Source organism: Nicotiana sylvestris, chromosome 8 (assembly GCF_000393655.2).
Source record: "Nicotiana sylvestris chromosome 8, ASM39365v2, whole genome shotgun sequence".
NCBI classification, from domain to species: domain Eukaryota; kingdom Viridiplantae; phylum Streptophyta; class Magnoliopsida; order Solanales; family Solanaceae; genus Nicotiana; species Nicotiana sylvestris.
This window is the reverse complement of record NC_091064.1, coordinates 13,316,621-13,341,834: the sequence shown is the minus strand read 5'-3', so window position 1 is coordinate 13,341,834 and position 25,214 is coordinate 13,316,621. Positions and strand designations below refer to the sequence as shown.

The window sequence follows — 25,214 nt, the reverse complement described above, 5'->3', positions numbered from 1 at the left end:
GGTCCTGCTACGCATGCACTACATCTTCAAATTTATACACACAGCGACAGGACACAAAGAGTAAACTATTATTTTGGGTGCTATGTGTCACGACCCATTTCCATAACAGATCGTGATGGCGCCCAACACCGTTGTCAGGCAAGTCAATGTGGAAGTATTAGTAAATTCTTATTTTACGTACCCAAAACAGTTACAATATTTTCTTAATTTGCAATTAAAAATAGGTGATATTATGCAACATTCGATAATAATTATACAACCCAAAAGAAACGTCTACAAATGTGTGTGCCAAGACCTGGTGTCACAAGTTGGGGGCAACTAGTAGAATATACAAAAGAATAAATTCATCCTACTGTCCGAGATAGAATAGACAACAAAAATAAATAAAGAGACACTCCATCAAGATTCTGAACGGCACAGGAAGGGGCAGCTCACCGTGGAAGTCTCGGACTATGATTCATGGGCGCGCACCAGATGTACCTGCCTCAGATCCTGTACAATTAAGTACAGAAGTGTAGTATGAGTACATAAACAATATGTACCCCATAAGTATCACGTCTAATCTCGAAGAAGTAGAGACGAGAGGTCGACTTGATACTTACTAAGGTCAAGTAATATAATGAAGTGTTATGCTAAGTATGGGAGTCACAAATAACCAATAGTTTGTAGCAAGAGGTAATAAGTCATGTTCTTAACAATTTTACAGTTACCCATTTACATTTCAAATATTTAACAAATCAAGTCATGGATAAGATTTCACATAGATGTCATGTGCACATTATGCCGAGGTCAATGGCCCGATCCAACGGAAAATAAACTGTGCACTCCTGAGGGTCGAATGGCGCGAACCATGAACACATCTATTTCTACCGAGGCGATCGGCTCGATCCACAATTATCAATTAATCTCAAGAAAAGCATGAAGGCGTATTTATTTTCAAACAAATTCATACAAGTGTCCAACAAGTGTATACATTCGCTTATTTTCCTTTCCATGTCTCTAGTATACCCTAAGTGATCCCATTAGCAAGAAATTATAGACACATTCACAAATATAGCATGGTACGGGTCCTAGACTACCCGGACAATTAACATAATAGTAGCTATGCACGGACTCTCGTCACCTAGTACGTACGTAGCCCCCGAATTTAGGAGCACATAACCAATTATATCACCTATGGGGACAATTCCCTCTTACAAGGTTAGAAAGGAGACTCACCTCGCTCCAAAGTGCACTTCCAATAACAAAAACGAGCCCGAACTATCAATTTGCAGCCGAACGATCCAAAACTAGTTAAATGAGGTAGAAACTAGTCAATATAAGCTCACAAGATCATATTCTAGCTATTTAGGCAATTTCCCAACCCTTAACACAAGTTTTCTAAAATCCGACCCCGGACCCACGTGCCCGAATTCTGAAATCTTTCGAAGAAGGTTGTTCTCTATAACCTAAGGATCAATAATATAGGATTTCTAATTCATTTCAAAACAAATTTCGTGGGTAAATCTAACTTTTGCCAAAACCCTAGGTTTTGCTCTAACACCCTTGATTTTACCTTAATTCTAGTGTTTAATCTATCTAAGACACAAGTATTAAACTAAGAATAGGTGGGATAACTTACCTCAAGATGCTAGGTGGAGGTCTTCTCTCAAAAGCTCCCAAAATCTCCAATGGAGGAGTGAAAAGTGGCAAAAATGACTTAGAACCTGTATTAAATGAAGCTCACTACTTCAATGATTTCCGCATCTGCAGTTAGGGGATCGCAGAATCTGCGAGAAATCGAACGCACTTGCGGAACCGGCCAAGCGGCCTGCGACTGCTTCTGCAGTCTCGAAGCTGCTTCTGCGGAGCCGCTACTGTGGTTTTGTCCTGGCCTACCTTGGGTCGCATCTGCGATAGGTGGACCGCTTCTACGGTCTTGCACCTGCAGTCGACCAACTGTAGGTGCCATTATGACAGAAGCAGATGCTTCAGCACTTCTCAAAATTTTCAACTTCACTAGAGCCTCGTCCGATTGACGCTCGGGCTCCCAGGCCCCGCCCGAACATACCGACAAGTCTGAAATCATGAAACGGACCTGCTCGAACCTTCGGAACGCCCAAAAAAACACTAAAGCTAAGAATCACCCCTTAAAACCAATTGAATCAAACTTATGAACTTCAAGTTCTTAATTTTCCTCTAACGAGCCAAAATCCCCTTAAACTGCTCGGATTGGCACCAAATTTTGCGGGCCAGTCTTAAATATTATTTCAGACCTGTACCGGGCTCCGAAACCAACATACGGGCCCGATACCTATGTGATAATTCATTAGTTAGTTTCTTTATATCCTTAGAATTTCAGTTTATCAATTTCTAATAAAAAATCATTATTCTGGCTAGGGACCTCGAAATTCTATTCCGGGCATACGCCTAGGTCCCATATTTTCCTACGAACCCTCCGGGACCGTCAAATCATGAATCTGGGTCCGTTTGCTCAAAATGTTTACCAAATTCAAACTTAGCCTTTTAAGAAAATCCTTAGGAATCAAATGAGCATATTTCACTCCAAACTCTTCCAAATCCCGAACTAACCATCCCCACAAGTCGTAAATTAGTTAAAGCAAGTGTGGGAAGTTTTTTAAAGGGGACGGGGTTCTAAATGGCAAAATGACCGGTCGGGTCATTATATTCTCCACCTCTTAAACAAACGTTCGTCCTCGAACAGATATAGAAAAGTACCTGAGTTGCCGAATAAATGTGGATATCTTCTCCGGATGTCCTCCTCGGACTCCCAAGTAGCCTCCTCGACTGGTTGGCCCCTCCACTCGACCCTCACCGCAAAAATCCTGTTGGACCTCAACCGATGATCCTACCTATCAATAATGGCAATCGGCTCCTCCTCATAACCCAATCTCCCTTCCTGCTAAATAGTACTAAAGTCCAACACATGGGACAAGTCGGCATGATACTTCTGAAGCATCGATACATGAAAAATCGGATGAACTCCCGATAAGTTGGGGGGCAAAGCAAGCTCGTAAACGACCTCCCCAACTCGTCTCAACACCTCAAAGGGGCCAATGAACCTAGGGCTCAACTTTACCTTCTTCCTGAACCTCATAATGCCTTTCATTGGCGAGACTTTCAAGAGAACCTTCTCGTCAACCATGAATGACACATCACGCGCCTTCTGATCCGCGTAGCTATTCTATCTTGACTGAGTTGTGCGAAGCCTTTTCGGAATCAACTTTACCTTTTCCAAGGCATTCTGTACCAAATCTGTACCGTATAACTTAGGCTCACCAGGCTCAAACCACCCGATAGGAGAATGACAACGTCGACCATATAAAGCCTCGTATGGAGCCATCTCTCTGCTAGACTGATATCTGTTGTTGTACGCAAAGTCCACCAAGGGCAAGAATAGATCCCAATGTCTCCAAAGTCAATCACATATCCTCTAAGCATTTCCTCCAAAATTTGAACTGACTGCTCTGACTGCCCGTCGGTCTGTGGATGAAATGTTGTGCTAATCTCCATGCGGGTCCCAAACTCACCCTGAACAGCTCTCCAGAAATGCGAAGTGAACTGAGGGCTTCTATCTGATATGATGGAAACATGCACACCGTGCAACCGGACTATCTCCCAAATATAAATCTAAGCTAGTCTCTCCGAAGTATAAGTAGTCACAACCGATATAAAGTGTGCCGACTTGGTCAACCTATCCACGATGACCCATAATGCATCAAAATTCCGCAAGGTCCGGGGCAAGCCAACTACAAAATCTATAGTAATGCACTCCCACTTCCACTCTGGTATAGGCATCTGGTGAAGTAGGCCACCCGGCATCTGGTGCTCGTACTTTACCTACTGGCAATTGAAACACCTAGCTACATACTCCACTATGTCTTTCTTCATCCTCGCTACCAATAATGTTGTCTCAAGTCATGATACATCTTCGTAGCACCCAGATGAATGGAATACCGCGAACTATGTGCCTCCTTTAGTATCCTCTTCCTCAGACCATCAATATTAGGAACACATAGGCGACCCTGGAGTCGCAAAACAACATCCTCTCCAATAGAAATCTCCTTGGCACTACCCTAAAGCACTGTCTCTCTGAGAATTTCCAAATGTGGATCATCGAACTATCGGGCCTTGATCTGCCCCAATAATGGAGACTGAGCAACAACGCACGCAAGAACTCGATTGGGCTCTGAAATATCCAACCTCACAAGTTTGTTAGCCAAGGACTGGATGTCCAAAGCTAGTGGCCTCTCCTCTGCTGGTATGAACACCAAGCTACCCATACTCTCTGCTTTCCTACTCAAGGCATCTGCGACAACATTTTCCTTGCCCGGGTAATAAAGAATGGTGATGTCATAATACTTCGGCAACTCAAGCTATCTATGTTGCCTCAAATTGAGATCCCACTACTTGAACAAGTGTTGTAAGTTGCGATGATCAGTATAAACCTCACATGATACCCCGTACAGATAATGCCTCCATATCTTAAGAGCATGAACAATCGCGACCAACTCCAAATTGTGCACAGGATAATTCTTCTAATGGATCTTCAGTTGACGCAAAGCATATACAATAACTCGCCCCTCTTACATCAATACACACCCTAATCCAATGCGCAAAGTGTCGCAATATACTGTATACATCCCTGAACCGGAAGGCAACACAAGGACTGCTACTGTAGTAAATGCTGCCTTGAGCTTCTGAAAGCTTGCCTCACAATCATCGGACCAATGAAAGGGAGAACCCTTCTGGGTCAATCTAGTCAGAGGTGATGCAATAAATGAAAAGCCTTGCACGAATCGTCTATAATAACCTGCTAACCCTAGGAAACTCCTAATCTCGATCACCGAAGTAGGACGTGGCCAAATCTGAACTGCCTCAATCTTCTTGGGATCCACCTTAATACCCTCTCCTAACACAATATGCCTCTAGAATGCCACTGACTCTAGACAGAACTCACACTTGGAGAATTTAGCATATAGCTTTTGCTCTCGCAAGGTCTGAAGCCCTACCCTCAAATGCTGCTCGTGCTCCCCCAAGCTACAGGAGTATATCAAGATGTCGTCAATGAAGACGATGACAAATGAATCAATGTAAGGCCTGAATACCCTGTTCATCAAGTACATGAATGTTGCTGGGGCATTAGTCAAGCCAAAAAACATCACCAAAAACTTATAATGGACATATCTAGTCCGGAATGTAGTCTTCGGAACATCCAAGTCCCGAATCTTCAGCTGATGATACCCTGACCTCAAGTCAATCTTGGAGAACACCCTATCACCCTGCAACTGGTCAAACAAGTCATCGATACGAGGCAATAGATACTTGTTCTAGATGTTGACTTTGTTCAACTGGAGGTAATCAATGCATATCCGCATAGTCCCATCATTCTTCTTAACAAAAAACACTGGTGCACCCCAAGGCAATACACTGGGTCTAACAAACCCTTTTCCTAACAACTCCTCAAGCTGCTCCTTCAACTCCTTCAGAGCCATATGGTACGGTGGTGTTGATACAGGCTGGGTGCCTGGAGCCAAATCAATACAAACATCAATATCATGATCCGGTGGCATACCAGGAAGATCAGAAGGAAACACATCGTCGAACTCTCAATCTATTGGAACTGAATCAATCGTCGGAGACTCTGCGGTGGTGTCTTGAACATAAGCCAAATAAGTCTAACACCCCTTCTCGACCATTTGCCGAGCCTTTAGAAAGAGATAACCTGACTAGATATATCAACTGTGGAACCCTTCCACTCCAACCTCGACAACTCTGGCATTGCCAATGAAACAGTGTTGGCATGACAATCTAAGACGACGTGATATGGAGATAACCAATCCATGCCCTAGATGACCTCACAATTTATCATATCAAGCAACAGGAGATCCGATCCAGTCTCGAAACCACAGAATGTGACCACACAGGACCGGTAGATCCGATCCACAACCACAACAGGAGTGCCTAAAGGCTCAGGAGAAATAACCAGGAAACGAGCAAATAGAGATGATAAATATGAATAAGTAGACCCTGGATCAAATAATATTGAGTCATCTCTACCGTTGATGTAAATAATACCTGTGATGACAGCATCTGAGGCCAATGCATCTGGCCTAGCCAGAAGGGCATAAAATCTGGCCGAAGCGCCTTCTAGTTGGCCTCCACCTGACTGAGTAGTAGCTGGCTGACCTCTCCCTGCTTGGCCTCCACCTCTAGGACAGACCCTACCAGTCTGCCCTCCACCTCTAGGTGGCGGGGCAGCCGGTGCTAAAATCATAGGCTGCTGACCTTGTTGTACTGCCTTGCCCCGAAGCCTGTGGTAGTATCTCCTCATATGACCAATGTTTTCGCACTCGAAACAACCCCGTGGTGCGGCGACCTGGTGCCCTGATGGCCTGTAGACCCACTGGAAGAAGACTGAATAGCCGGTGGACGATATGAACTCTCCGACATAGTAGTGAAATGAGAATCAGAAGAACCCTGTGGACCTGAATAACCGCCAGAGGAACCCTGAATAGCTGGTGGGTGGTAAGAACTCTCTAGAATCACACTGAAATATGGTCTCACTGGAGCACCTCGGGGAGCTGATGGTGGTGCTGAATACGGGGGTCTACTGGGCTAACCCCTCCCGAAGTGACCTCTACCCCTAGCTGGGGCACCTCTGAACTCTCCCGAAAACCAAGCCCTCTTGTCCTGCTGAATCTGCTCTCTACCCCTCTGGCGATATCCCTCAATCCTGCGAGCAATCTCTACCACTAGATGATACTCAATACCCATCTCTACCCCTCGGGCCATGCTAGCTTGAATACCGGGGTGCAACCCTACAAAAAATCTCTGCACTCTCTCTACATCAGTGGGAGGTATTATGAGTGCATGACGAGACAACTCAGAAAACCTCGCCTCATAATCGGTTACGGACATCTGACCCTGAACCGGATACTCAAATTGATACCGCGGCTCTTCCCTCTCAGAGGGTGGAATGTACCTATCCAAGAATAACTGTGTGAGCTGACCCCAAGTAAGGGGAGGGGAACCTGCCGGCCTGCCAAGAACATAAAACTGCCACCATCTACAGGCCCTGCCCTCTAGCTGAAAAGTAGTAAAGTCAACCCCATGCGACTCCAATATCCTCATGTTGTGCAGTCTGTCCTTGCACCTTTCTATGAAGTCCTAGGCATCCTCATGACGCTCACTACAGCCACTGGTTAGGCCCCATCTGTGTGTAGTGCACCCAGAGTCTGATACACTGCAGCTGCATGTCCAGGGGCCTGATCAGTAAGGGTTTGTGCTCTCCCTCATACCTGTGATGTAGCTGGATCTGCTGGAAATAAACTAGCCCGAGTCATGGAATCCATGAATCGCAGCATACGGCCCATGATCTCCTAAAAACCTGGTGTTGTAATGCGTCCACTGGGGTAGGCTTAGCTGCGGGCACCTCGCCCTGCTCATCGATGATAGGATCTCCCACAGGATCTGCTGATGGGGCTACTGAAACAGCTCTAGGATGCCCTCATCCCCTACATCGGGCCGGTGCCCTCCCCCGGCCTCTACCTCGGCCTCTAGCAATAGGGGGGAGCAGCTCCTCCCAGGTCTAGACCATCAGTCATGCGTGTCCTCACCATCTGTGAGAGACTAGAAGAGAAAAATTTAGTATACCAACCACTGCATGGCAGGAAATGAATAAAGAGTAGGTTTCCTAACACCCTATAGCCTCTCGAAGATAAATACATACGTCTTTGTACCGATCCGCAATACTCTATTAGGTTTGCCCATGACTTGTGAGACCTACGTGAACCTAGTGCTCTGATACCATGTTGTCACGACCCATTTTCATAACAGATTGTGATGGCGACCAATACCGTTGTTAGGCAATCCAACGCGGAAGTATTAGTAAATTCTTATTTTACTTACCCAAAACAGTTACAACATTTTCTTAATTTGCAATTAAAAATAGGTGATAATATGCAACATTCGATAATAATTATACAACCCAAAAGAAATGTCTACCAATGTGTGTGCCAAGACCTGGTGTCACAAGTTGTGAGTAACTAGTAGAATATACAAAAGAATAAATCTATCTTACTGTCCGAGATAGAATAGACAGAAAAAATAAATAAAGAGAGACTCCATCAAGCTGTTGAACGACACAGGAAAGGGTAGCTCACCGTGGAAGTCTCGGACTATGAATCAGGCGCACGCACCAGACTGATAGCCAGATGTACCTACCTCAGATCCTGTACAATTAAGTACAGAAGTGTAGTATGAGTACACAAATAATATGTACCCCGTAAGTATCCCATCTAATCTCGAAGAAGTAAAGACGAGAGGTCGACTTGATACTTACTAAGGTCAAGTAATATAATGAAGTGTTATGCTAAGCATGGAAGTCACAAATAACCAGCAGTTTGTAGCAAGGCGTAATAAGTCATGTTCTTAACAATTTTATAGTTAGCCATTTACATTTCAAATATTTAACAGATCAAGTCATGGATAAGATTTCACGTAGATATCATGCGCAAATTATGCCGAGGTCGACGGCCCGATACAACGGAAAATAAACTATGCAATGTCAGACGGTCGAATGGCGCGAACCATAGATGAATCTATTTCTACCGAAGCTATCGCCTGATCCATAGTTATCAATTAATCTCAAGAAACACATGAAGGTGCATTTATTTTCAAACAAATTCATACAACTGTCCAACAAAAGTATACATTCGCTTATTTTCCTTTCCAAGTGTCTAGCATACCCGAAGTGATCACATTAGCAAGAAATTATAGAGACATTCACAAATATAGTATGGTACAGGTCCTAGATTACCCGGACAATTAACATAATAGTAGCTACGCACAGACTCTCGTCACCTAGTGTGTACATAGCCCCCGCTTTTAGGAGCACCTAACCAATTATATCACCTATGGAGACAATTCTCTCTTACAAGGCTAGAAAGGAGACTCACCTCGCTCCAAAGTGCACTTCCAATACCAAGAATGAGCCCGAACTCTCAATTTGGAGCCGAACGATCCAAAACTAGCTAAATAAGGTAGGAACTAATCAATATAAGCTCACAAGATCATATTCTAGCTATTTAGGCAATTTCCCAACCCTTAAGACAAGTTTCCTAAAATCCGACCCCGGACCCACTTGCTCGGATTCCGAAATTTTTCGAAGGAAGTTGTACTCTATAACCTAAGGATCAATAATATATGATTTCTAATTCATTTCAAAACAAATTTCGTGGTTAAATCTAACTTTTGTCAAAACCCTAGGTTTTGCTCTAACCCCTTGATTTTACCTAAATTCTAGTGTTTAATCTACCTAAGACACAAGTATTAAACTAAGAATATGTGGGATAAACTTACCTCAAGATGCTAGGTGGAAGTCTTCTCTCCAAAGCTCCCAAAATAGTCAATGGAGGAGTGAAAAGTGGCAAAAATGACATAGAACCCGTATTAAATGAAGCTCACTGCTTCAGCGATTTCTGCATCTGCGGTCCCGCTTCTACGAGAAATCGAACGCACCTGCGGAACCGGCCAAGCGGGTTGCGGCCGCTTCTGCGGTCTCGAAGCCGCCTCTGCGGCTTGGGAGCCGCTTCTGCGATTTTGGCCTGGCCTACCCTAGGCCACATCTGCGATAGGTGGACCGCTTATGCGGTCTCGCACTTGCGGTCGACCAACCGCATGTGTGGTTATGACAGAAGCATATGCTTCAGCACTTCTCAAAATTTCCAACTTCACTCGAGCCTCGTCCAATTGACGCTTTGGACTTTGGACCCCGCCCGAACATACCGACAAGTCTGAAATCATGAAACGGACCTGCTTGAGCCTTCGGAACTCCCGAAACAATGCTAAATCTAAGAACCACCCCCCTAAAACCAATTGAATCAAACTTATGAACTTCAAGTTCTTAATTTTCCTCTAACGAGCAGAAATGCCCTTAAACTAATCGGATTGGCACCAAATTTTGCGGGCAAGTCTTAAATGTTATTTCGGACCTGTACCGGGCTCCGGAACCAACATACGGGCCCGATACCCATGTGATCAATCATTAGTTAGTTTCTTTAAATCCTTAGAATTTCAATTTAACAATTTCTAATAAAAATTTATTACTCGGGCTAGGGACCTCAGAATTCAATTCCGGGCATACGCCCAGGTCCATATTTTCCTACGGACCCCCCGGGATCGTCAAATCACGAATCCGGATTCGTTTGCTCAAAATGTTGACCAAAGTCAAACTTAGCCTTATAAGAAAATCCTTAGGAAACAAATGGGCATATTTCACTCCAAACTCTTCCTAATCCCAAACCAACCATCCCCGCAAGTCATAAATTAATTAAAGCAAGCGCGTGAAGTTTTATTTACTGGACGGGGTTCTAAAAGACAAAACGACCGATCGGGTCGTTATTCTATGACCCTTTACAGTACCCCTTGTTATTTCCATATGGTCAAAGCGGGTGGCATTGTGGTATTAAGAAATTTTCAAGAGCGGATAATATTCCTAGAAATCGCACTCTACTTGAACTTGAATAATTGCCGAATATAAAAATTTTTACCTCCGTTGATGAATATCTTAACATAGAAGCTCAAAATTTACAAAAAGCAAAACGCGAAGAGGTACAGTTTTAGTTCGTAAATATTACTATTATAAACTTGAGATAAGGAATGATGATGAAGATCAAATTTTGCAAGTGGTTTCAGGTAATCACATGCCAAAGCTTCATAAAAAAGGCAACATGTCTTTTTTTCCTACGTGTCATGATATGCAACCTTTATGACGTGGTGTTTCACAGGTGTTGTGATTGTTTATCTTGAAAAAACGATCTTGTAAGGTCAAATATCATTGAAATATACTCATAATCTATCAGTAAGGATGTATGGAAAATGGGTGGGTCGAGTCGAATATTTACAGATTGAAAATGGGTAATATAAAAAAAGATAAAATATCCGGCTTGCTATATTTAATATTAATAGAAAATGGATTAACGGATATATAATATGAATACACATATTATTCATTGCTTCTTAAATGTGATTACTTTTAGAAATTTCTAATCTTCCAATTTTGAGAAACCCTCAATTTGAATCTTCACAAATATAAAATTTAAATATAATTATTTATTATCCATTAAGTTATATATTTTTAAGGGAATAATATGAAATATTATCCATATTTGACTCATTTGTATAAAGTTGATTATCCAACCTATCTTTTAGTGGTTAATATAAATGGGTAATTATTATTTTAATTCATTTTGCCACCATTATATACTATCAATATGAATTTTTAGCTATTATAAATATTTTTATACTACTAATTCCGTATATCATGATCCATAATATTTTATGTGACTACATAGTATTATAATGATAAATCAAAAGGAATTGAGAATTCTCTAAAAAGCAGCCTCCGCAACAAGACATTCCAATGCAAGAACCTTTCTGCATACCATTTCTCCTTCTTACAAAGAAAAACACGGTCTTTATGCATAGAGCATATAATAGATGCGTTATGCATTGAATTATTATGACCGTAAATAATGAGTATAACACATGTATTATATGCGCTATACTTTAATGGGATAATTGCCGTTAAGGTATAGCGTATATTCTAAATGCGTTATACATAATATGGTCTTCAACATTTTTTTCATCTATTTTTATCGCTTGAGTCAAAATTTACAATATTTTGATTCCGGGGTCGTGGTAGGAACTTCTACGTTATGGAGCATTTGCCTTTTTTTTTTTAAACGGTTGTTGTCAACATTATTTTTCTTGGAAGAAAGAGTGCGGTTGACATTTTTGTCTTCGAAAGAGGAGAAGACACTGATATTGTTCATATGACATTTCTGTCTTGGAATAGGAAAAGACACTGATCTTGTCCAAAAGCTTCCCCCCAAATTTGTTAAGACATTAAAGTCCATTATAAAAATTGAAAAGGCAAAAAGGAAGCAAAGAATAGAAACGGTAGAATGTCACAACCAAACAAAAAACAATTTAAAAGGGAAACTTTGAGAAATACAAATAGTATCAAAAAAATTTAGTTGAGCGGACAACAACAACAACAACAACGACCCAGTATAATCCCACAAGTGGGATCTGGGGAGGGTAATATGTACGCAGACCTTACCCCTACCCTGAAGGGTAGAGAGGCTGTTTCCAGGAGACCCTCGGCTCAAAAAAGCAATAGGAGATGATATATTAGTACCATAAAAATGCTTAATAAAAATAACAACAATAACAACAGATATGAAATATGAAATACAGGATACGAAATACGAAATACGAAATAGATGGCTGGTATAGTACAACTAGAAGGTAAAACCCTGCATCAATAGACGACCAATGACATTCCTAGTCTAACTCCTAACTGGATAGTCTCCCTCTATTGTGCTGTAGAAATATTCACACTCTCCCCTAACCTACAACCTTAATGCTCGACCTCCATAATTCCCTATCAAGGGCCATGTCCTCAGTAATCCTAAGTCGCGCCATGTCCTGTCTGATCACCTCTCCCCAATACTTCTTAGGTCTTCCTCTACCTCTCCGCGTGCCCACTACAGCCAGTCGCTCACACCTCCTCACCGGTGCATCAGTGCTCCTCCTCTGAATGTGCCCGAACCATCTGAGTCTTACTTCCCGCATCTTGTCCTCCATGGGGGCCACACCCACCTTCTCTCGAATATCTTCATTCCTAATCTTATCCATCCTTGTATGCCCGCACATCCACCTCAACATCCTCATCTCTGCTACTTTCATCTTCTGGATGTGTGAGTTCTTTACCGGCCAACATTCAGTTCCATACAACATGGCAGGCCTAACCACTGCTCTATAAAACTTACCTTTTAGTAACGGTGGCACTTTCTTGTCACACAAGACTCCCGACGCTAACCTCCACTTCATCCACCCCACCCCTATACGGTGTGTGACATCCTCGTCAATCTCCCCGATCCCCTGAATAACCGATCCAAGGTACTTGAAACTACCTCTCTTGGGAATGACTTGAGAGTCAAGCCTCACTTCAACTCCCGCTTCCGTCGGCTCAACTCCAAATTTGCACTCGAGGTATTCCGTCTTCGTCCTACTCAACTTGAAACCTTTAGACTCAAGAGCATGTCTCCAAATCTCTAGCCTCTCGTTGACGCCGCCTCTTGTCTCGTCAATTAGAATAATGTCATCAGCAAATAGCATGCACCATGGAACCTCCCCTTGAATATGATGAGTCAGTGCATCCATCACCAGGGCAAATAGGAATGGGCTGAGCGCAGACCCTTGGTGCAACCCCGTAATAACTGGAAAGTGTTCAGAGTCGCCTCCTACTGTCCTAACCCGAGTCTTAGCTCCATCATACATGTCTTTAATCACCCTAATATAGTTACTCGGGACCCCTTTATCCTCTAAGCAGCTCCATAAGACCTTCCTAGGAACCTTATCGTACGCTTTCTCCAGATCAATAAACACCATGTGGAGATCCTTCTTCTTATCTCTGTACTGTTCCACCATCCTCCTAATAAGGTGGATAGCTTCTGTGGTAGATCGTCCCGGCATGAACCCGAACTGGTTGTCTGAAATAGACACCGTCCTTCGCACTCTCATTTCTACCACTCTCTCCCAAACTTTCATGGTATGACTTAATAATTTGATGCCCCTATAGTTGTTACAGCTCTGAACATCACCTTTGTTCTTATACAGCGGGACCATTGTACTACATCTCCACGCTTATATTATACCTATAATATAAGCGGACGCTTATATTATATTCAACCCAACTTTAAAGGAAAATTCACAACCCATAACTAACTTAAACACTATATTTATCATAAATAAATATAATTTAAAATAATTATAATATATAGCTACTTTTTATAGCAAATACCTTCTTTCAAACCATATCTCTTATTTTTGGTTGAAAAGATAGTTATATATATAATCAAGCTCTTACAAGAGAGCAGTTAAGGAGATGCATTAGAGGCATCAGATTTACAATACTAGAGTTAGAACCTAATGCCCCCGTAGAGGAGCCATAACTATGATCAAAAGTACAACTAGTCAAAATACTACTATGAGTACTAGGTATAATACTACTATTACACAAAATAGACCTATTTTTAATCATCCTTCTTCTGAGCAGCCCATTTTGATCTTGTTGATATAAGGATGAGACAAAAAGTGGTGGACTTCAAAAAAGTAGACAATTTGCTTTTGCATGCATGGCTCTATAGGTAGCTAGACTATCTGCAACATAATTTTGCTCCCTATAGATGCTTTGGAGAGGAGGACTATCCATCTATAGTAGTAATAACCTGTAATCATTAATAATATTAGTGTATTGCATTGTAGTGGAGTTGAACATACCGAGTATGACGTGTGCCTCTATCTCAATGATGAGTGGTTTGAGATGCTTTTGGACAACAATTGTCAGTCCCATGAGCAAGGCTAGAAGTTCTGTTTGAATAGTTGTCCCATGTAGTGATGTTCATCAAATCCTATAATCCAATGTCCTTGGTGATTACGACCCCAATACCATTTTTGGTCTGGTTAAGTGAGCAAGATCTATCAATGTTAAGTTTATAAGTATGGATGTTCGGGGGTGCCATTTTACAAATAACGGTATTAAAGAATAAGTCTTTGATCTCTGATTTGTGAGGTAATAAAATTCTGCCGTTTTTGTAAAGATGGAAGAAATATTTAAACAATCTTTTTGATGATCTAGAGTATTTTTATTGCGTAGAAGTCATAGTTCCCATAATGCAAAAGGTATAAGAGTGGTATTTGGAATATCATTTTGGGTAAATAGTAGTTGTTGATATATGAAATGGTATAACCAATTTAGAGAAGCATTATGGGATAGAAGAGAATTGACATTGACAGTGGATATCTTAAGCATAGTCGAGAGGTGTTTAGTAGGTAGACATTCTACAAATATATGTTGTAATGTTTCAGGGGCCAAATGACACTAAGTACATATAGATGAATTAAGAAGACCTAATCTTGTGAGATAAGCAGCTGTGGGAAGTCTATCATGGCTAAGTAACCATAAGAAAAAAGATATCTTTGGAGGAATATGAAGTTTTCAAATCCAGTTGTAGCTATCTATTGGATTAGTAGTTGTGGGATTTATACTATTCGTAATAGAATTGTACAATGATTTAACAGAAGATGTGTCATTTTGTGTGAGAGCCCAATATATTTGGTCATATGTTGAGGGTACAAGCGGCATATAAATGTCTTTGATTACAGATTGTAAATGAGTAGGTAAAGTGAATGGCAATATATTGAAATGGTATGTATGGTTGTAATAGTAGTTTGAAATAATTTTATTTTCCTCATATTTTGGGAGGGGTCCATATATGCAGTTACGAAGTAAGTAATTCTGACTAACCCAAGGATCCGTCCAGAATTTTACATGATTTCCTGTTGTTATATTCCATTTAAACCCTAATCCACAATAGGGCCATCCTTTCATAATATTACGCCAAGTTGTTGAAATTTATTTTTTGATCGGTGGAGATGGTCGTAAGTAATTATATAATAACACTTGTGCCCAGAGTTGATTGGGATTTTGAAATAGCCTCCATGCAAGACTTGCATGCAAAGCTTGGTTTTTTAAGGAGAGGTTCTGAATTTCTAACCCTCATTTATCAAGAGGTTGTGAGACGGTAGCCCACTTGATTAAATGTAATTTATTCTTTTGTTGAGTTGTTCCCCATAGAAAATTATGGATAACGATTGAGATAGGTAAGTATATAAGTAGGTATTTTCATGTATTGCGTAATATGGTTAGGAAGATGATTTAAAGTTGAACGAATTAATGTAGCCCTTCCTGCTTTGGATAAAAAAATTAGTTTTCCAGCCTATTAATTTATTTTTGAAATTTTCGATTAAGAATTGGTAATACCTTTTAGCAGGATTATTAGTAAATATTGGAAATCCTAAGTATTTTCCAAAACTTTTCCCCTCATTCATGTGGAAGATTTGTAGTATAGTGGATCTTATATTAGGCGAGCAATTTTTGGAGAAAAAGATTTTGGATTTATCAAAATTTATAGTTTGTCCTGAGTGAGAGGTAAAATGAGTAATAGTATTGACAATAGCTTGACAAGATGTATCTGTAATTTTTGAAGTAAGAATAATATCATCAACAAAAAATAAGTGGGATAACTGAGGTCATTTGTTTCCTATTGAAAGTGGTATCCAAGCATGATAATCAACTGATGTATTAATTTTTCTCGAAAACATTTCCAAACATAGAATAAATAAATAAGGTGATAATGGGTCTCCCTGTCTAATTCCTCTGGTGGGTGTGAAGTAGTCTGTAGGGTTACCATTAATTAAAATTGAAGTAGTAGTAGTTGTAATACATGACATAATTAATTTAATAAAAGAGGGTGGGAAATTTAGAGTGATTAAAATATAATGTATAAACGACTACTCTAATTTGTCAAAAGCTTTTTCCAAATCCAATTTTAGAAGCATGTTTAAATTATTACTTTTCATTTTTTGAAATTTGTTAATGATTTCTTGTACAATAATAGCATTGTCCCCTGCCTTTTATTTTTCTGGAAGCTAGATTGAGTTGGATGAATAATATGTTCCAGAACAGGTTATAGTCTGTTAACAATTATTTTCATAATGATCTTATAAATCGTATTACAAAGAGTGATAGGTCGAAATTACAATATAGTGATGCATTCTTATTTTTGAGTATTAAGCAAATGAAAGTGGTATTAATAGAAGGGTCAATCTGATGATCGTTGAATACTTTATGGCAATAAAAGTTTATTGAGTTACCAATTATGTTCCAATATTTCTGATAAAATAAAGGATGAAGTCCATCCGGTCCAGGTGCTTTGAGGGCTTTAAAAGATTGAATAGCAGTGAGAATTTCCTAGTCTTGCAATGGATTTGTTAGACGAGATTGATCATGCAATGTTAAAACATTGAAAGGCTGTAACCTATTCTTTCTAGAAAAAGTGATTTTTTGAGTTGTAAAGAGATATTGATAGTACTGTGTAATATGATCCTTGATGTGAATAGGGTCCGTTATCCAATTTTCCCCTTGATCTTGAATAGCAGTTATACGATTATGTCTCCTACGATTGAGAGTACTAAGATAAAAAAAATATATATTTGCGACACCATCATTTAACCAGTCAATACGTGACTTTAATTTCCAAAAATCCTCCTCAAGCCTAAAGATTTTATTAGATTCCAAGGTTAATGTATGTTCTAGGTTATGTAATAAAGGATTAGTTGGATAATTGATAGAGGATTGAGTACCGCTTAAACGAGCTAGTATTTTCTTTTTATGTTTAAAAATATTACCAAAAGTGGATTTATTCAATTCTTATACTGTGGTAGTGAACTAATTAATAGCAGGTATCAAATGTAAATTACCTAGCCATACTTGTTGAACTAAGGATGGAAAAGTAGGGTGTGTAGTCCATATAGTTTCAAATTTAAAAAAAATTTCAAGGTAAAGGGGCAGTGTTGTAGTTCTAATTTAATAGGACAATGATCTGAGTATGTATGTGGAAGATATGTAACCAGCACATCAGGGTATTGTTTAAGCCAGTCATAATTAGCCATAATACGGTCAATACATTCAAGTATATTAGTACTATTATGCCTACCATTCGTCCAAGTATAACGACTACCTTTGTATCCTAAATCAGTTAGATGACAATAATTGATACGGTCTAAAAATTTATTAGATCTTGAATTATTAATAGAAAAACCACCAAATTTATCATCTGCATGTAGAATCTCATTAAAGTCGCCACCAATTAACCAAGGGCCCTTATAATTATCATATACACATATGATGTTATGCCATAAAGATTGTATATTTGCTAAGTCAGTACTAGCATATATGGCAGTAAATAAACATTTAAAGGGAAAAGGAAGAACCTGAATATGGCGATGTATTTCCTGCAAAGTGGTGGCCACTGGTTCCATATGAATCACGTTTGACAACCATAAGATAGAAATTCCTCAAGACTGGCCAATAGCAGCAACCTCAATCATGCCAGTAAAATTAAAATCCTCCTTGACATTTTGGTGGTTTTGACAGTGTATTTCCAGCAGTACAACCAAAGATGGTCGATTGTAGTCCAATAATAATGAAAATTCCTTCTGAAATCATCTGACTGAGCACCCCTGCAATTCCAAATAATAAAATTCATATGATTGTCAGTTAGTTCAAGCAGTTGACTGCTTCTTTGATTCCTGTGAGTGCTTGTCTGTCCTGGTCGAAGAAAAAACGTGGGAAGTAGAAGCATGGCATACTTCCCCACATCTGGATTCGTAGTTGGCCTTAGACGAAATGATGTTGTTAGTAGATTCGGAAGACACCTTATGTATATTTTTCTTTCGTACTCCTTCTTCTAGACAAATACCCTGATTCCATCTAGACACGCATGAATTGAACAATTTTCTCTGTTGTAAACGACTGCTGCTTCTAGTTCTGCTTGAAAGTTGAGGTCTTGTTCTACTAGATTAGGATTGTGTAGTGGTGAGTGAGTGGGTGATGGAGCTGGGTTAGAGGTGGTGACAGGAGTGGGAGTGGGGTAAAAGGGCATCTGGAGAAGGTGTGGGTGAAGATGGAAGGGATCCCAATATGGGGTTGGGAGAGGAGGTGGATAGTCTGGTGCAAGATAAGGAGCCTGTGTCATGGACTAGTGGTACCTTCCGTATATTTCTGTCCCTAATTGCATGCCCTCCGCTACTATTTGTGCAAGGTCCCGTGGATTGTTGATCAAAATTTTCACCTCTTGATGGTTGACCTCCATCGTGAAGGTTAGAGCGTAATTCTGTAATCCTGTCTTTAGCCAAGAGGTGAGCTGGGTTGGTGCATGAGGAGTTTGAGCAGCGTAGACAATGGTGTTGGGTTGCATTATCAGATGTGGAGGACGGATGGAGTAGGGAATGTGGTTGTGTTGGAGACGATGAGTAGTCTGCCTGGGTGTATGTTGTTGTCTGCGTAGGTAATTGTAATTTGGGGATAACATTTTCTAAAATGAGAGACTTGGATAATGGTTTGAGTGTATTATTTGGTTTAATTGTAGTAGTTTGGTCCGAATTTGATAGAGCTATAGAAGAGTCGAGATCAATGGTGGAGAGGGGCGATGGAATGACTGATGTGTTGCTTGTGTGTTTGAAGAGTTTGAAGAGATGGGAAAGCCATCATTGCCTAGTTGCATGTGAACTACAAAATTAGGGTTAGACAAAGATAATGGTATGTCGGAGGTGGGATAGTGGGGTAGATGTTGTATTAGGTTTTGTGTGGGTGGTGAATAAGGTGTATTGGGACAGTGTATTGTGCCATGCATGTGTGATTGTCTAACGTGGCTATCTGCATGGCTTAGGATAGATATTGAGTGATGGCCATTTTTTTATTGGGCCGTTTGAGAAAACACTTGAGTGGAAGATGAAGAAGTTAATTAGCTATTTTCAGCCTGATGAGTCAAAAGATTAGGCTTATCAAAATCATTAGGTAGTAGTGTAGCAAATTGATCAGTGGTTAAAATGGAATTTATATGCGGTTTAGCTCTAGTTATAGGATGAGGATTAGGAGTAGGATTATTAATGGTTAATTTTGTAAAGGGAAGTGTATTAGGAGTAATTGATGCAGGCTTACTTGAAGAACTCGTAGGATTAGTAGCTAAAGGAGGTACTTGTTGGAATAGATTTACATCATTGGAAATAAGTTTCATGAAATTTTTTCTTTTTGGAAATTGCATTGTCTTCCGTTCTTCAGCTGATGGAATGAGGTTAGGATTAGGAATGTCTGATTGGTTGATATTAGCAGAAGAAATAGGATGTTCATCTTGAAGTTGGTAAGTACAAAATCTTTGATTATGCCCCCATCCGACCATATTTAGTACATAACAAATTTAATCCTTCATAAAGGATATTTTGCCTATGATTTCCAATGTAATGTGTTCGTAATGGTTGATCCAATGGTATTTCCACACATAAGCTGGCATATCTTCCTCTTGTTGTTGAGGATGTACAAGTATCAACAGTTAATAATTTTCCAATTTTATTACCAACTTTCTGAATATCATAAAATTCAGTAGGTAATTCAGGTAATCGCAACCAGATAGCAGAGTAATTGAATTTTGTTTCAGAAGCTATAAACTTTGGTTTCCATGGACGAACGGATAGAAAGTGATTTAAAAGGTACCAAGGTCTATTATGTAAAGCATGAGTCTTGTTTTCCTCCTTTTGAAATTTAAGAAGGAAAAAATCTGATCCTACATCTATGAGAGGTTGATTTTCAGTGGGTTGCCATAAAGTATAAATTTTTTGCCGAAGTATTTGATGCTCAACCTTACGACCATAAACCTTAACAATTACTGCATGTTGCCAAGGTTTGTAAATCCTACTTTTTTCTTCAAGAGAAAGTGGAATGAAATTTGATGCATCAGCAGGTGCCTCGATTTCATCGTCAAGCACCAATTCAGGGTTTGAAGGTTCATGTTGGTAGATGGTATATAGGTATCATTATGAGAGGTTAGGGTATGAACATACGATTTAGGAGCAGAAGGAGTAGGATATATGGTAGGGTCTTGCGTATCAATAATCATGTGGTTAATACGAGTGTGATTGGAATTGGTTGGTGTAAGGATATATGGGGTTTAGGGGGTATGAACTTTGAAGAAACAGATCGTTGTTGGGAGGTCACGTAGAGAGAATTTATTACTTGCTCTAATAACTTTCCTTTCCGGGGACTTTGTTTTCTTCCAAACCATATCTCAACTACACACAAGCGCCTCTTTTTCATTGCTTCCCAAAATATCTCGTCTGTCACCACTGCTCCGTCGCTGTTGCTCTAACTTTGAAAACTTCACTATTTCTTTTATTCAGTATTGACTTTTTAATTAATAAACAAAGCTTCATTATTTTCTTGTACGGTGATATTAAGAATGCATAAAATCCATATTCTAAGTTTCCAATTTTTGGATCAATTTCAGTAGTTTTTACAAGAACGTTGCTTAATTTTTAGGTATTTAAGTTAAACTACCTAATTTTTCATATTAATAAATAAATTTTTAACAACAAGATCTAAGATAGTGTATTTTAAATGCATGGCTAATATCTTATTCCCTCCGTTTTAATTTATGTGAACCTATTTCCTCTTTAGTCCGTATAAAAAAGAATGACATCTTTCCTTATTTAGAAACAATTTACCTTTACACAATGATTTATATCCACACAAAATATATATGCCTAATTTTACACCACAAGATCAAAAGTCTTCTCTCTTTTCTTAAATTCCGTGTCCAGTCAAATGAGTTCACATAAATTAATACGGAAAGAGTATTAATTTAAAATAAGCCTTACTTAATATAAATAAATATTACTAATATAATAGTAGAATTCAATGCAATACATGAAAAAATATATAAGTAATCTCTAATTTTATAGAAGAAAAATTGAACTTAGAGCAAAGTTATAAATAGATGTCTCCCCAGACATTATTCTTTGTACACATTATTTTACTCGGATATCATTTGTGGGATCATACTGAATTTGTTGTTGTTGTAACTATTTAGTAACTGGAAGGGTGCGAAACGACCAAACTTATGAATCATCCTTCCCTCCAAGAACTTCCCACCTTGCTCTTGGGGAGACTCGAACTCACAACCTCTTGGTTGGAATTGGAGGTTGCTTACCATCAGAGCAACCCTCTTGTCTTAGATTCTGAATATTCCAATAATCATATATTCATCAAAAGGAAGATAAAGAACATGTTGTCAATGAATACCTTTTGGCCCTCTTTACGAGATTTGACCGCAGAAGAGAAGGTGGTGCAAATAGTTCCAGGTCGTGTTTTGTGCGGCAAATTTAGCGGTTTGACACTGAGAATCTATTAATTTAGGAGGATAAGGTTGCTTGATGTCAAATAAAAAAGCTTTAAATATTTTTCATTCTCCAGAGAACATAAAGGATAAACTATCTGGTTCGGAAACAGAGAACGATCGATGCCGCTGGAAGTTGACGAAGCTCGGCGGTGTTAGTGGCTTACCGGCGAAGAATTTGGAGCCGGTAATTGAAGTTGAGGGAAGAAAAGAAAAGAAGTAGCAGTAGAAGCCATTGGATTGGAATTTTTGATTCTAGAACAATTTGGTTAGTTATTGTGTGAATATTTGGATAGGTCATAGGTGAACGAACATATTCCTATTTATAGTGGTAGTGCCATAGTCGGGTGAAGCATTTATTTTTAATATAATTTAATTCTACACAATATCTTTGACACAAGAACGTGTAATATTTAATGCGTTTTTTTAGTTCATGTCGCGATCCCAAATACCTCAATCGTGATGGCTCCCATCACAGAACTAGGCAAGTCAACCCAACATTTTCGACATTAAATTCCTTTTACAAATTCATTTTTCTAAAACAGGTTTAAGTCTCAAATTTCTCGTATGTAATATATAAATCAACAAAAATATGCGAAAACTAGTACGAAGATACACTAACAAAGCCCGAATCTGGTGTCACTAGTCATGAGCCTCTAAGTACAACCAAAACACTGTCTGAATAATACCAAATAGTCTGAAATAACAAAATACTAAGATAGGAAGGAGGAAGGCAGGGGTGCGAACGCCGTGCAACTATCTTACGATCTCCGGATACGACTCTGAGAGTGCTGGAAGCTCTCACTCTGATGCTCGGGCACCTGGATCGACACACAAGGTGCAGGGAGTAATGCGAGTACGCCAACTCAGTAAGTAACTAAAGTAAATAATGTCTGAGTACAGTGACGAGCATTTAAAATCATATAAGGAATCTCAGCAGAAATATCAAGTTAAAATCTACGGCTCAATGCCAGTTATCTCGTAAAACTTCAGTTTCAATTAAAATACTTTGAAAATATATATTCAACATTTTTCAACAGAGGCTCAGCATAAAAAAAAGAGTGAAAGCAGCGAAATGTCATAAACGGCCCCCTCAGGCAAGGTATCACTCATAAGTATAACCTCTCGGGCAAGCCTCTCAGTCACTCGTGACTCAGCTCTCGTCAATCAGTACTCACACTCAGCACTCCGTCTCAATAGATATCTCATAATAATAATAATAATAATAATAATAATAATAATAATAATAATAATAATAATAGTAATAACCGCTGCGGCGTGCATCCCAATCCATAGTTTATAGTCGACTACGCTCTTGGGGGTGTACAGACTCCGGAGGGGCTCCTACAGCCCAAACATCATATCGATATGGCGCGCATATTTGATTTTTTAACCTGTTTCTGAAGTTGGAAAAGCTACTCCAATATTAAGATCGTACTGTATGTGAGATATCGTTCCATCAAGATTCACATGATTTGTTGCAAGAAGGCGATTGGTTGTTGCCTGTCGATATTTGAGGCGGCGTTGCAACAACTTTTCTTCTTTCCGAGTCATTGCTAAAGAGTTATCTATTTTACGGTGTTTGGTATTTTTATCATGAGCTTCCTTTACTTAGCGAGAATTCTTTTCTGATTGTCGATGATCCATTAATGTGACCACACCAAGTACTCAGGGAATTCCTTGTACGGTAAATTCAGCTCTATAGCATCTTCATCAGTTTGATTCATATAGAAGAATTCTATTAACATCTGTGAGCACGTGATTTTTTCCCTATATGAATTACTCCCACAAATTCAAACAAAATGATTTCCTCCATTATTTACAAATTTCATAGATTTTTGTAGCATTTTTGTTAATTGTTTGCATTTGTCTGCGCATGTTAATTTTGTTTAAATTGTGAAAAATACAAAAATCTATTGCATTTGCATTTAGGATTTAACTTTGCATTTTTAATTTAGTTGCTTTACAAAAAGTGAAAAAAAAAGTTTATTTTTTCCTTTTAATTTTAGTCTTGAATTTTGGTAGTTTTTCCTTTAATTTGGTATTTAATTATTTGTGGTAATTGTTATTTAGAGTTAGTTAATTTAATTTGATAGAATAATTTGATTAGAAATTAATTTAGGTTTATTTTTAATTTTAATTTGAAATAAAAAAAATGAAAAGAAAAAAGAAAACAAAAGAGGGAAATCAGTTTGGGCTAATTCCAATTCAATTCCTCCAGGCCCAACGGATTTAACCACCAATACCCGTCCAGTCCAGCCCAGATCTGCCCCTAACCCGATCCAATCTCGCCCAGGAGTAAAACGACCTAGTTTTGGTGATCCCTGCTCTGAGCCGTTCGATCTTGATCAAATCAACGGTGGGGAAATGATTTACTTGGCGATATAAAAGTGTCTGAAAGTGTTACCCCCCCCCCCCAATCTCACTCGTCTCTCTCAGTCACCTCTCAGAGACGAACCTTAGAGCGCCGCCCTCAAAACCTTTCCATCTCCGGCGGAGGCGCCACCCCAAACTAATACTGCAGAACCCCCTCACTCCCCTCTTTCCAAATCCTCACTCCGTTCCCCTCGAATATGCCTAGAGCTTCTCGAATCTCAAATCTAGGGTTCGAGACCTAGAAGTCAAAGTCGAACTCATTCATGCAAGGTTAATGCTCCAGTTTCTCGTGAGTTTTAGGGTCGATTTTATCACTAAATAGCGTCATTCACTTGTTCTTGACAAAGAACAAGCGATTGACATTATTTGGAGATTTAAATTGGAGGGTCAATCCTGAGGTCGAGCCAGAGTCGGTGAGTTTATTTACTTCCTTTTGTTTATTCTTTTATTTTGCTTAGCTTCCTTTCCTCTTCTCTTTTTCACTTTCTCTCCCGTTACATAAACTAAAACTTGGACAAGTTTTTAGCTTAGATTGATTATTGTCTGTTTCGTTCCTTTTCAGTCTTTCTTTTCCAAGTTTTGTTCTATAATTTTTCTTGCTTGGTCTATTTAATTCGTTTGTTAACAGCATAATTAATTTCTGAGTTCACTTTGTTTGTTTGGCTATTTAGTTTAACTAGGTTTATATGATAATTTAGTCCTTTAGTTTAGATTTTAAGTTTGGTGGAATTGTTTAGTCGTTTTCCTACTGCTGGCCATAATTTGCTCATCTTGGTTTGATTCATTTTTTTGTCGTCTGGGCTCTGAATTCGAATCGATTTTTTTTAGCCCAGACCTGGTTTAACCATTGGGTCATTTGACACATGACCCATTTGAGGTCCTGAGGGGTAATAAACAGGGGTGCGAGGGGTAAATTAGGAATTGTAGGTAAGGGAATCATTTGTAACAACCTAAGGAAGCTTCTAGGAAGCTGGG

At 39.3% G+C, this 25,214-nt stretch overlaps 1 long non-coding RNA gene across 1 annotated transcript; it reads right to left on the bottom strand.

Annotated features, from left to right (window-relative positions):
- Positions 1 to 198: 198 nt before the first annotated feature.
- On the bottom strand, positions 199 to 22,185 carry LOC104232323 (uncharacterized). Its single transcript, XR_011401878.1, has 3 exons — positions 17,908 to 22,185; positions 8,166 to 8,234; positions 199 to 492 (listed from the first exon to the last, which is right to left on the bottom strand). It is a non-coding gene; the product is annotated as an uncharacterized lncRNA (long non-coding RNA).
- Between the last annotated feature and the right edge of the window lie 3,029 nt (positions 22,186 to 25,214).